The following is a 10,590-nucleotide window of genomic DNA, read 5'->3' as shown; positions in this document are numbered from 1 at the left end:
TGATTCTGGAATTCATTTTTCTTTGCATTTATGATATCACTTTCTTGAAGGCTAAATGCAAAACTTTGAAAGTTTTGTGCTGTTGAATAGGAATATTATGCACATCACACATGTAATTTTAAATTTTCCAGTAATTACATTTTTAAAAGGTTACTTTAATTTGAATACAATCTTATATTTAACACAAGATATCCAAAATATTGTATCAACATGTAACCTATAAATTATTAATGATATATTTTACATTCTATTTTTCATACTAAGACTTTGAAATTCAAGGTATATTTTACATTCACAGAGCATCTTATTTCTGACTGGACACATTTCAGATGCTCAGTAGCTATATGTGGCCAGCAGATTTCAGCTTATATACTGACCTGTCAGTATTCCATTACACAGAAAAAAATTATTTCAAGGAAAAAAAATGCTTAAATATCGAAGGCAAAATATAGCATATGTTTTATCTCATTTTATCAGTTTAAAAAGTGATTGTATAATTGATCACAGATTCATGAGAAGTGTGAATGCTAAGACAATTTAGTTGATAGGCCACTGGTGGCAAAATTGACTTTATATTGAATTGTTTTGCTCCTGTGGCTTTGTTTTCTGTTCTTCCTTTTCTGTGTATTTCAGATATCAACATTTAAAGCACAATTTGATTTTTTGCAGTTCCTTTCACATTTGCAAACTCATGGTTTCTTGTCAGTTTTCATGTACCACATGGATGTCTTGATTCTTAACAGAGAAATTCTTGAAAGACTTTTGGCTCAAATAATTTTGTGGCCAGCCTAATGGAAACAAAAACTGTTTTCTGCACTTGCTACTTCTGGTCTTTTTAGAGATAGAGCCAGGTCAGGACTAGTGTGAGGCTGGTTTTTACTTTTTTTCAGGTAAGCAGAGAAACCAACAGGCGCCTGGCATCCCCACAACGTCTGATGTCTGTCACTCACAGAATGTCAGCTTAATAGAGGACTGAAAAAGAAAGTCTGCTGTGCTTTGTTTCTAGATCTTTTTTTTTTTTCCTAGATGAGCAAGTCAGACAAAGAGCAAACTCCTGCATCTATTCTAATGTTGCTTGATTTTCAATTGAATTTTAAGTATCCGTACATGAATAGCAGGTGTCCTTATTGAGTACTTATTATATACCAAGGACTGGGCTTTTATAATACATTTCTTTAACCCTAACAGTATTTGAGGTTCAGATAGTTTAGACAACTTGAGATTACACAAATAGACAATAAGTGGCAGATCTGTGTTTTCTGACTCCAAAGCCCATGCTCTCAGACAAGAGGACCACATTTTCATACCAAGTAAATAACATCCTTCGATAATAAATTTTGAGCCAAGGACAAAATACTATTTTAGAGTTGGAAGTTTCCTTCATTTCATTTATTCAAGAAATACATACAGAGATACATACACCTAATCCTATCCCACATTTTGGTGGAAGAGAAAATAGATATAGAAATTTGAAGTGGCTTTGTCCAAGGTCAAACAAGCAAGACATCAGGTCTCTTGATACCTGCTCCACTGCGGTTTGTCTAAGTGGTTTAATGGCCTCTTTAAGAAGACAAGTTGAACATTTGGAATTTTTTTAACAGTGTTTATAAGACTTGTGGTACTAGAAACACTCCTTTCTCTTTCTCCTCTATGCATTTAAAACTTTTAATTGAAGGATAATGAATACTGAAAACTGTATTATCATAAGGGTTTAGCTCAATGAAGTAATAGTAACTGAACATACCCATGTAACCAGGACTGACAGCAAGAAAGAAACCATAACTGGCTTCCTGGAGCCCCTTCCCCCTTGACTATTGTGTCCCACTCCCAATTACCACTAAAGGCAACCTTTTTCCTCACTTTCAGATTAGAAAGTGATAGATTGAGTATGCCTCTTTCTGTGCTTTTTAAAAAGGAAATTATAAGGCATGTACTTTTTGTATGTATCTGGCTTCTTTGGATTTATGTTTGTGGGATTTATCCACATTTAGATGTACATAGAAGTTCATTCATTCTCACTGATGTATTTGACAGTACTTTTGAAGTTTAAGATCCCCACAACCATAATGTAGGCAGAATGAATAAGTTTAATTAATTTTAATTACTATTCAAATTTCCTTTTTTTCAGAAAATTACTAGCCATAGTTTTGTTTGATTCAGTCTAAGACAAAGTAAGACAGCTGAAATATGGTGCATCAGTGGTTGTAATGCATGACCTGTCCCAGCAAACCACTCCTGTCCCATGTTCTTATGTAGTATGAGTGACATTGGGTAATGTAATAGAGAAGACAAAGAGTACACAGGCTGAAAATACCCATTGGAGAGTGTGGGGCTGGAGTTCCCACTTAGTGGCTTTGTATAGATGTGCAAAAGGTTAGGTATGCCCTATATTTAGGTGCCCTGAATGAAAATGGATCTACTAAGATGGATGGTAGAAAGTTCCACCTCAGGGATTGTTAGAGATTTTTACTTTGAAAAGGGTGGAAAATGAATTCATTCTGATCATCTGCTTGGGGCAAAGTACAACCTGAGCTCTTAAAAGAATAATAGAGCTTTAGGCTTCTTTAAAAGGGAAACTCTTGTCAACCTCCTTTTGCAGATTGTTTCACGGGCACAGAAATCAAGCTTTCTTAGGTTAGTTTTCTTATTGTTTCTTTTCTCTAGTTGCAAGAAAATGTGAAGTTAAATATGTCATGCTGGGGAATACTGCTAGTTAGGACACAGTATTGTGTGATAACAGCTGGAGGTTTATCAAGGCATTGTCCTAACTGAAGTTTATCATTTACCCAGTCTTACTTCACTTACTACTATGTCATGGTTGCTCCCCCTCCAAATTTTCTGGTAGGGAATTTAGTGTGCCTGTGGCTATTCATTCAGCCTTGAAGGAAAACCTCCAAGCTGGGTGCTATTAGATCGCCCAAATCTTCTATCTCTTGTTAAATGGGATTATATGTACAAGGAAAACAGTTGAACAGGAAAACTCTGTAACCCCCAGAGATATATAAACTATCTATCTTGTGATAGGGCCTTGGTTTAATACATTTGCTAATAATGCCATGATAAAATATTAGACATACGACCTTCTTTCCTCTCTCCACACAATACAGTAATATCTTAGCTGATTCCCCCCAAATTAAAAAGATATAAGGTCTTCTTTTACCAAAAGTAATGAGCTTTTTACTTATAGGGGAAGTTCTCTAATATTAGGATGTAAAGGTATTACTTTAAGTTCTTATTTTCTTAGATGCTATAGACCTTATTCTTATTTACAAACCCTGAATTTAGGATCAGCCCTCTTTTCTGAATCTTCTTTCTTGGATAACATCATTTCTAAACTGTCATAAAAACAAATCACTTGTCAGTATGTTATATTGCATCCAAATGCAGATGTAAGTTAATAGTAACTTCTACATCACTGGTGTGTTTTTGCACTTACTGTGCAAGCAAGAGCTTGGTCTCACATGTGCTTGTGCCACTTATCAGAATTAATGATAAACAAAATGAAAGCATGTTGTTTCTCTGGGCAGCTACTTAGGCTTTGTAAGAAACTCGTGTCTCTAGAAGCTGGTTCTCACAGACAATACGTGTGGTGGACATGATCATATTTCACAAATTCTCTGCTGTTCTTTTTCTAGAGTGGTTAAATGGTTAAATATCTGTATTGTAAAGAAAGTGATGAAACTGTGCTCTTTCAGCAAAGTTGAGCACCAGTTATCTTTTTTGCACATCTTCCCTGATTTCCAGTGTCTGTGCAATGAGACATTTGGATTCACCCTGTGCAAAGACTTCCCAAGCTGCCCGTCTTTGTCAAGGAGGGCACATCCCTGCATTTTAGAGCTGGCAAGAATCTTAGATATAATTGAATCTGCCCATCTCCTTTGACATCTGTAGAAACTGAGGCTCAGAATCATTAAGTGAACTGCCCAAAGTCAAGTTGCTGGCTCGTGACACGGCTGGATGAAGATCCATGTTCTTCCTATCATGCTTTTCTTCCTACTTTGATCCGCAAAGTAGGATCTTATCAGATAGACTTGAGCTTCATGTAATCACCTTTAATCTCATGAAGTTGGTTTTGGTTTAAACCTCATTACTTCTCTTCTTGCAAACATTTTTAATGGTCAAAATAATAATCACCCAAGTATGGGAAGAGCATGCAGGGAAGGCTCAGGCAACTGCGAGAACACTAACTTGAATTGGCTGATAGTGAAGCCTCTATTCCTGTGCCTTCAGTTGGCTTTCCAGAGGAAAGAAGGTGGGTAAGCCCCTCATGTGATTCTTGGAGGGCTTAGAATGAGCTTCCTACCCGAGAACAGGCTTCGGCTTGACAGCATGTACATAGGTGATTCTACATGAGGAACAGGCTGTGTTCCAGAAGTTCACTTGTAAGTCAGTGGCTTGAAACTTGGACTGTGTTTTTCTCACCCAACTAATTTCAGTTTCTTTTCTCAGGTGGTGGAATCTCTTTCTGACAAATTTTCTTAACAGTTTAGTCCTACCCTTCATCAGACATGTACTATTCTTTTTTTCTTGGCATATGCTTCTATTAGATGCCAGAAGGGAAGAAAAAAGATGACTAACAGATACTTTTGCATAAGTGACTGAAATTCCTTTAACCCTACCAACAATAATTAAATTTTTGAAGGAAAAGTTTAACATAATTAATAGATATTTCAAGTGGAGAAATGAAGATGTAGTGGCACCTGGAAGTCAGTGGCTTGGACCCCCCTCTGAGGAAGCTAATTGTAGTTGACAGCTTCCCTTCCCCTGTAATTTAGAGCTCAGAAGGCTTCTAAGCATGCCAGGTAGTGACTTTTCTCGGTGGTGCTCCTGAGCCTTGCATTCTGAGTGGAGTAGCTGTTTGACTTAGTAAGACAGGCAGAAATGGCTTCATTTTAAATATATGATGAATATTTGAGGCTAATATTGAATGTCAGGGGTTATTTCTATTTGCTACATTCCCTGTAGGTGAAGAAGGCTTAGCTTCAATTCTGAATCTCTCTATTCCTTTAAAAAAATGAATATTCTTCTGAATATGAAAGTTATCCATGTATATCCAGAAATTTAAAAATTACAGAAAGGCACACACACACATAAAATAAAAAAAGTACTTATAATGTCATCATCTATTACAAACAGCTTGTTACATATTCTCCTCTTCCTTTCTTTCTTAGTATCTATATTTATAGGTAAACTTTTTGTGATTATAGTTTTTTCAAACATAATTTTAAAGCTTAATATATTTTGAACATTTTGCCATTATGCTGTTAAATATAATTTACAACAGTTTCTAATGATAGCATTGAATATGTATTATGTATACTGCTTTGTAATTTATTTAAGTAGAGCCTTTAATGTTGGACATTTACATTGCATTTAAGTTTTCAGTAATATAAATTATGTAGCATTGACTGTCCTCACCCCAAAAATCTTTGTACATATCCCCCTGTTATTTCTTTAGGATGAATTTCTAGATGTAGAATTTGGGGGTCTATGGGGCTACCCACTTTTAAGTTTTTGATAGATGTCACCTTCTTGCCCTCTAGAAAAATTGTACCCATTTCTAATCCTACCAGTAGTATCTGATATCTGCTTTTTGATTGAGTTGCTGCATGTGGAGGTTGATCCTAGAAGTGGTCTTTGTGAAGGATGTTGCCTCAAAAATCCTGTGTCTAATTGGGTTAGCTAATTTAAAGTAAGATTGTTTTTAATGTCACTACAAAATTTAGCTTAGACCTTAAAGTTAATTGCTTCTTGAGAGGAGAATTTATTTTCTTTCTGCCTTTTCTAAATTTTTGTGATTTATATTCATATTAGCTGTGCAAGAGTAAAATTAAATATGAAAGCACTAGAAAAACCTATAACAAAGTCAAAATAACCAAAAATCCTTTCAAGACTCTGTCTGGCGGGATTAAAATAAAGTGAAACAAACAAGCATAAACAACAACAACAAAAAACCACACAAAAAACTTCATTTACTCATTCTTCCCTTTTGAGACTATTTGTAAAATACAGTTTTCTCCCCTACATAGAGAAAAGTTAAATAAATTAGGACCCAAACTCTAGAAATAAGTACCGTGGGAGCAATTTGATTACCAATTTTTTTTTTCCAGTTTAACAATTTGTATATCTCGGTTCTCTCCACCCTTACTAACTTCAGTTAGTAGGATAAAATACCTATCTTACTAAATGAAATATGTTATCGAGGTTCAGTATCCCTTTAAATTTTTAAATAGTGCTAAATTTAATAAAATGTGTATGCCTTATTTTCAGTTTCAATAAAAATACATTGCAAATAATCCTACTGAAGATTTCTTGTCTAAATAATCAATAACTCTCTGCATTATAGATAAATTAACCTGGAATAATTAAGGTAAATGAAAATGTCTGTAGATTCACAAATACAGCAGAGTTGAACATCAGACAAAATCAGATTTTAACCATCCTTTTATTATCTCTTATCTGTGTACTTAATAAGTACTCTTCTTGCTTTATATTTAGATTAGTCCAACTGACTGCAACTCAAATTAATTTTCATGTTATTTTTTGTTTTAATATAAAAAAATGCCAGAAGCACATTTTGAGGTTTAAATTGAAACAGAGGCTGACTCAGTTCCATAGAGCTGGTCTGCAGCAGCTTTTATAAGAGATGGGAGAAGTGTCACTGAGGTTGTCTAACATATCCTGTTTACTAAAAAAAGAAAAATAAATGCTAGGAGGCATTAAAACTGTCTTCTGATTTTCCTCTAGTTGTTGAGGAAAAGGTCTTTGTTTACATGACATCAAAAGGTCTTTGTTTACATGGACATCACCATGGCAGTTTCGTGTAAAATAAGATTTAATTTTGGAGTATTTATAGAATGGAGGCCTACGTTGCTAGTAACTTTTGTGCCCTGCACAGTCCCAGCTTCAAATCAGAGACCCAGAAATGGATGCTCAGAAATGCATGTGGGGGTATCAAGATCAATTAGTTCCTTTAGGAATTAAAAACAAGCAATTGAATGACTGTTAGCAATGATTAACTTCAAAAAAATATTAGCAATTCTGGGCAGGCCCTGTTTCTTTCTGGAAGAATGCTCTTGGTAAGCAGCATCCCAGGAATATTGGTTTTCACTTAAGTGGACACTCTCTCGGGTGTGAAGTTGCCTCGGGGGACTCTGCTGTGCCTTTGATTTGGGGATGATTGTTAGTCTCATGTATGAAACTTTAGTTCTTCCTAGAAGGACTTTCAGAAATCTGCATGCTCTTTTTAGCTGCTACCTAAACCCCTGCCCTGCCTTATTTTTCTCAGCTGTAAAATGGGTACATAGATCCTCTTTGTTGAGTAATTTTGAGGACTAAAATGATTGAGATATGATAAATGAAGTTCTAATCTCAATGTCTAGGCCCCAAAGGCTAAGCCGTGTATATTTTCTTCTTTACTTTCTTCCTTGAAAAGTCTTAACCTTAAATTTATTCGTATATAGTTTAGTGTAAGCTTATAAAAACAAATGAACAAAAATATTTATACTAGTAGATCTTTACTTCTGAATTTAATTCTGTACTCACCTGTATACAATACTGACATCAAAACCAACTGTTTTGCTATTGTCAGAAGAGTTTGAGTTTGCGTGTTTGAGTGTGATGATTATTTGTTTTTTAGAAATGTGCAGTTATCTGAAATATGGAAGGTGGGAAAAGCATGTAATTTGGGTCAGAAGTGGGGAAGAAAATCCAAATGTTACACACTTCATCAAATATTTTTGTTATAGAATTGAATCATTATTTTAGGGTTCTTCCCCCCCCCCCCCCAACTTGAAGGATAGATTCTCTTGACTCCACCAACGTTGGGGCCTTTACCAGAACTACTGAGGGGATAAATTCCATTGGGATGAAATCTAGGCTCCCAATGTAGATATGGAACATTACCGGCACTTAACGGTTGTTAATAAATACCTCTTTCTATTGTTGAGATAAAATGGGATTGATTTGGGTGTAAATTGTGATGGTCAATGAAAGGACCTTGTACCTAAACAGGGTGTGTTTTAAGAAGTAGAAGAGGAACGTGGGTATTGAACAAAATGACATGCTTTTTCATATCAAACTATTCTCCATTTTTAAGGGCTGTCATCCCCCTAAAACTGTAAGCTCCATTGTGTCTGTGTCATATGCCTTCTTGGTTGTCCTTATGAAACATTGCTATGCACACAGTGAGGTTTCAATAGATCCTTGTTAATTGAAATTAAGCATTTGGAAATCTTGGAGGCAGTTGATGAAGGGGCAAAAGGAGGCCTGTGGGGAGAGAGGAAGAGAAACAGTCAAGGCAAAGAAAGAATTAAATATAGAAATTGCCTGGGGAGGCAGAAAAGACCAAGGGTGGTGAGCAACTAACTATTTAAGTTCCCTAAAAAAAAACAACCAAAACTGGACAGAAGAGAATTTTTAATCTGAAGAGTTGATTAACCAAATTATAAGACTTCTAAAATATTCCTCTCATTAGAGTTTAATTTTGAGAATTAAAAAAAAAAAGTAAGGAAGGTTCTCCAGTTTGTTCCAGGAGTCTGTTTAAATTTTGCTTTGTACAGTAGTAGAAATTTGAGGGGGGAAATGCAATATGCTGTAGTTTATAAGTCCTTTAAATGCATTTACTCCCAAATCACCCACTTTATGATGGTGAAAGGGGAAAAATAACATGCATGAAACTACCTCTGGTTTGAGCGGGTGTGCTGATTTGGGTAAGAAAAAAATGGAATTAGGTGGCAAAAAAACAAACAAGAAAATCCCAACAATGCAATGTGAGCAAGTTAAAATATCAAAAACAGCAACAGGACATGTTCCAGCGTAAAGAACGTCTTTGATAAGTGTGAATATAATTGAAAAAATGAGATGACGACTAGCAGTGGATGGACACAAATAAAAATATCATTAGATATCACGATGCAGGGATCGCCTGACAATAATTAATAAACATTGACTATTCTTAGCCAAGTGACCAATATTACTTCACAGTTGACTGTGTTGAGGGTAGAGCCAATGACCTTTGTCCTGAATTTTAATAATTTACTGAAGTTTTACATTAAATCAGAATATAATTGGGAAGAAAATTAGTGTTTCTTTGTGGTGAGTGCAAAGTAATGCCACTAATTGCATGTATAAAAGCATTCTCGAAGTTGTATTTTACTGTTCTTCTTTGATTTAGAAAATTAAAACTACAGTAATTTTATGCCAATTGTAAAAGGGAAAAAGTGCCAATGAAAAGTATTCAGCTACCTTCAAATGTTATGGCTTTTGGCCATCTTTTTATGTCCTGTGACGACAAACTGTCAATTTTATCACGTAATTTAGGAATTTACTTGCAACTTGTTGCAGATATCAGAGTAGACAAATGTCTTATAATATGTGTGGTCTGAAAGAAGTAGCTGTCTGAGATTTTTATTTGTTTTGTTTTGCATTTCTTTCTTTCACTTTAATATTTGAGAAACTTAATGTTTAAAATGTCTCAGAGCAAGTCACCATTTATGGAGATGAACCGTAGAGAACATAGTCGAATAGGAGTTTAAATTAATAGTGCTTTACAAATTATTTTTAGATATCTGGGGAATTATTTTTCAGATAAATTATTACTAAGTAGAAGAATTGAGCTGATTTTAAATGTATATTGGGTTTATCATTTTATAAAAATACTTCTATTTATAATGATATATGAATGTGTACATCTCCTTGGAAATTGGAAGGGTTAAGTCAGACCACTGTGATGTTATGGGAAGTGGTTTTCTGCTGTATCTAGTACCTTGAGTTTGTTATGTATTCAATATGTAGTGTCATCATAAAACAGTTGCACCTGCATTAGCCCTCGTTGTCTCAAGGTACAAGCTGAAAAATAATAAAGAAAAAAACCTCAAGAAATGGATATTTATTCTAAAAGAGTGTCAGTATTTTTCCCTCACTCCTTGGACATTCTTGATTTCCAACATGAACTGTACAACCTAGGGCACTAAGGTTGGAATCCAATATTTTTTCAAAAAGGCACCCTAAGGCAATTAGGGAGGAAATGCTACATGTAAAAGCAGCCAGGAATCTAAGCGGGTGGGTCTGGGCACAGAAGCAGCGACTGTATTTACTAACACTTGTTTTCTGGGAGCCTATGAGAGAAATGGAAATAATCAGAAGGAACCTGAAAGGATGGGGTTTTGTGGCTTCTCTCCTTATATGGAGCAGAGCAAGCTGCAGTAACACTTCGGAAGCTGGTATAGTCCTTACTGACACGGGGACAGCCGATTTCTGGGTGAAGGAGTTTGTTTATGCCTTAGCAAATACAGGCTGTTTTATTGATGAAAACAAGCAAAAAATGCCCCATTCTCTTTCAAACACTCCCCCAATTAGAAAATACCACAAAAAAATGCATCATGTGGATAAGCTTTTGTCCCAAACTGAGCTTGAGACCACTTGGAGATCTCAGAATCTGAGTCCTCAGAGACTACACATTTTAGCTAAGAATATACGAGCAGTGACTCGTAGTTACTCTGTCATGAAACAGGGAGCTTTGCCACTTGCTTGTTTTGGAAGGAAAATAAATTTAAAAAAAAAAGATTGGAGGGGATTTTGGTTATTATA

This window comes from Cynocephalus volans, chromosome 9 (assembly GCF_027409185.1).
Source record: "Cynocephalus volans isolate mCynVol1 chromosome 9, mCynVol1.pri, whole genome shotgun sequence".
Taxonomy (NCBI): domain Eukaryota; kingdom Metazoa; phylum Chordata; class Mammalia; order Dermoptera; family Cynocephalidae; genus Cynocephalus; species Cynocephalus volans.
Note: the sequence above shows the minus strand (reverse complement) of the source record.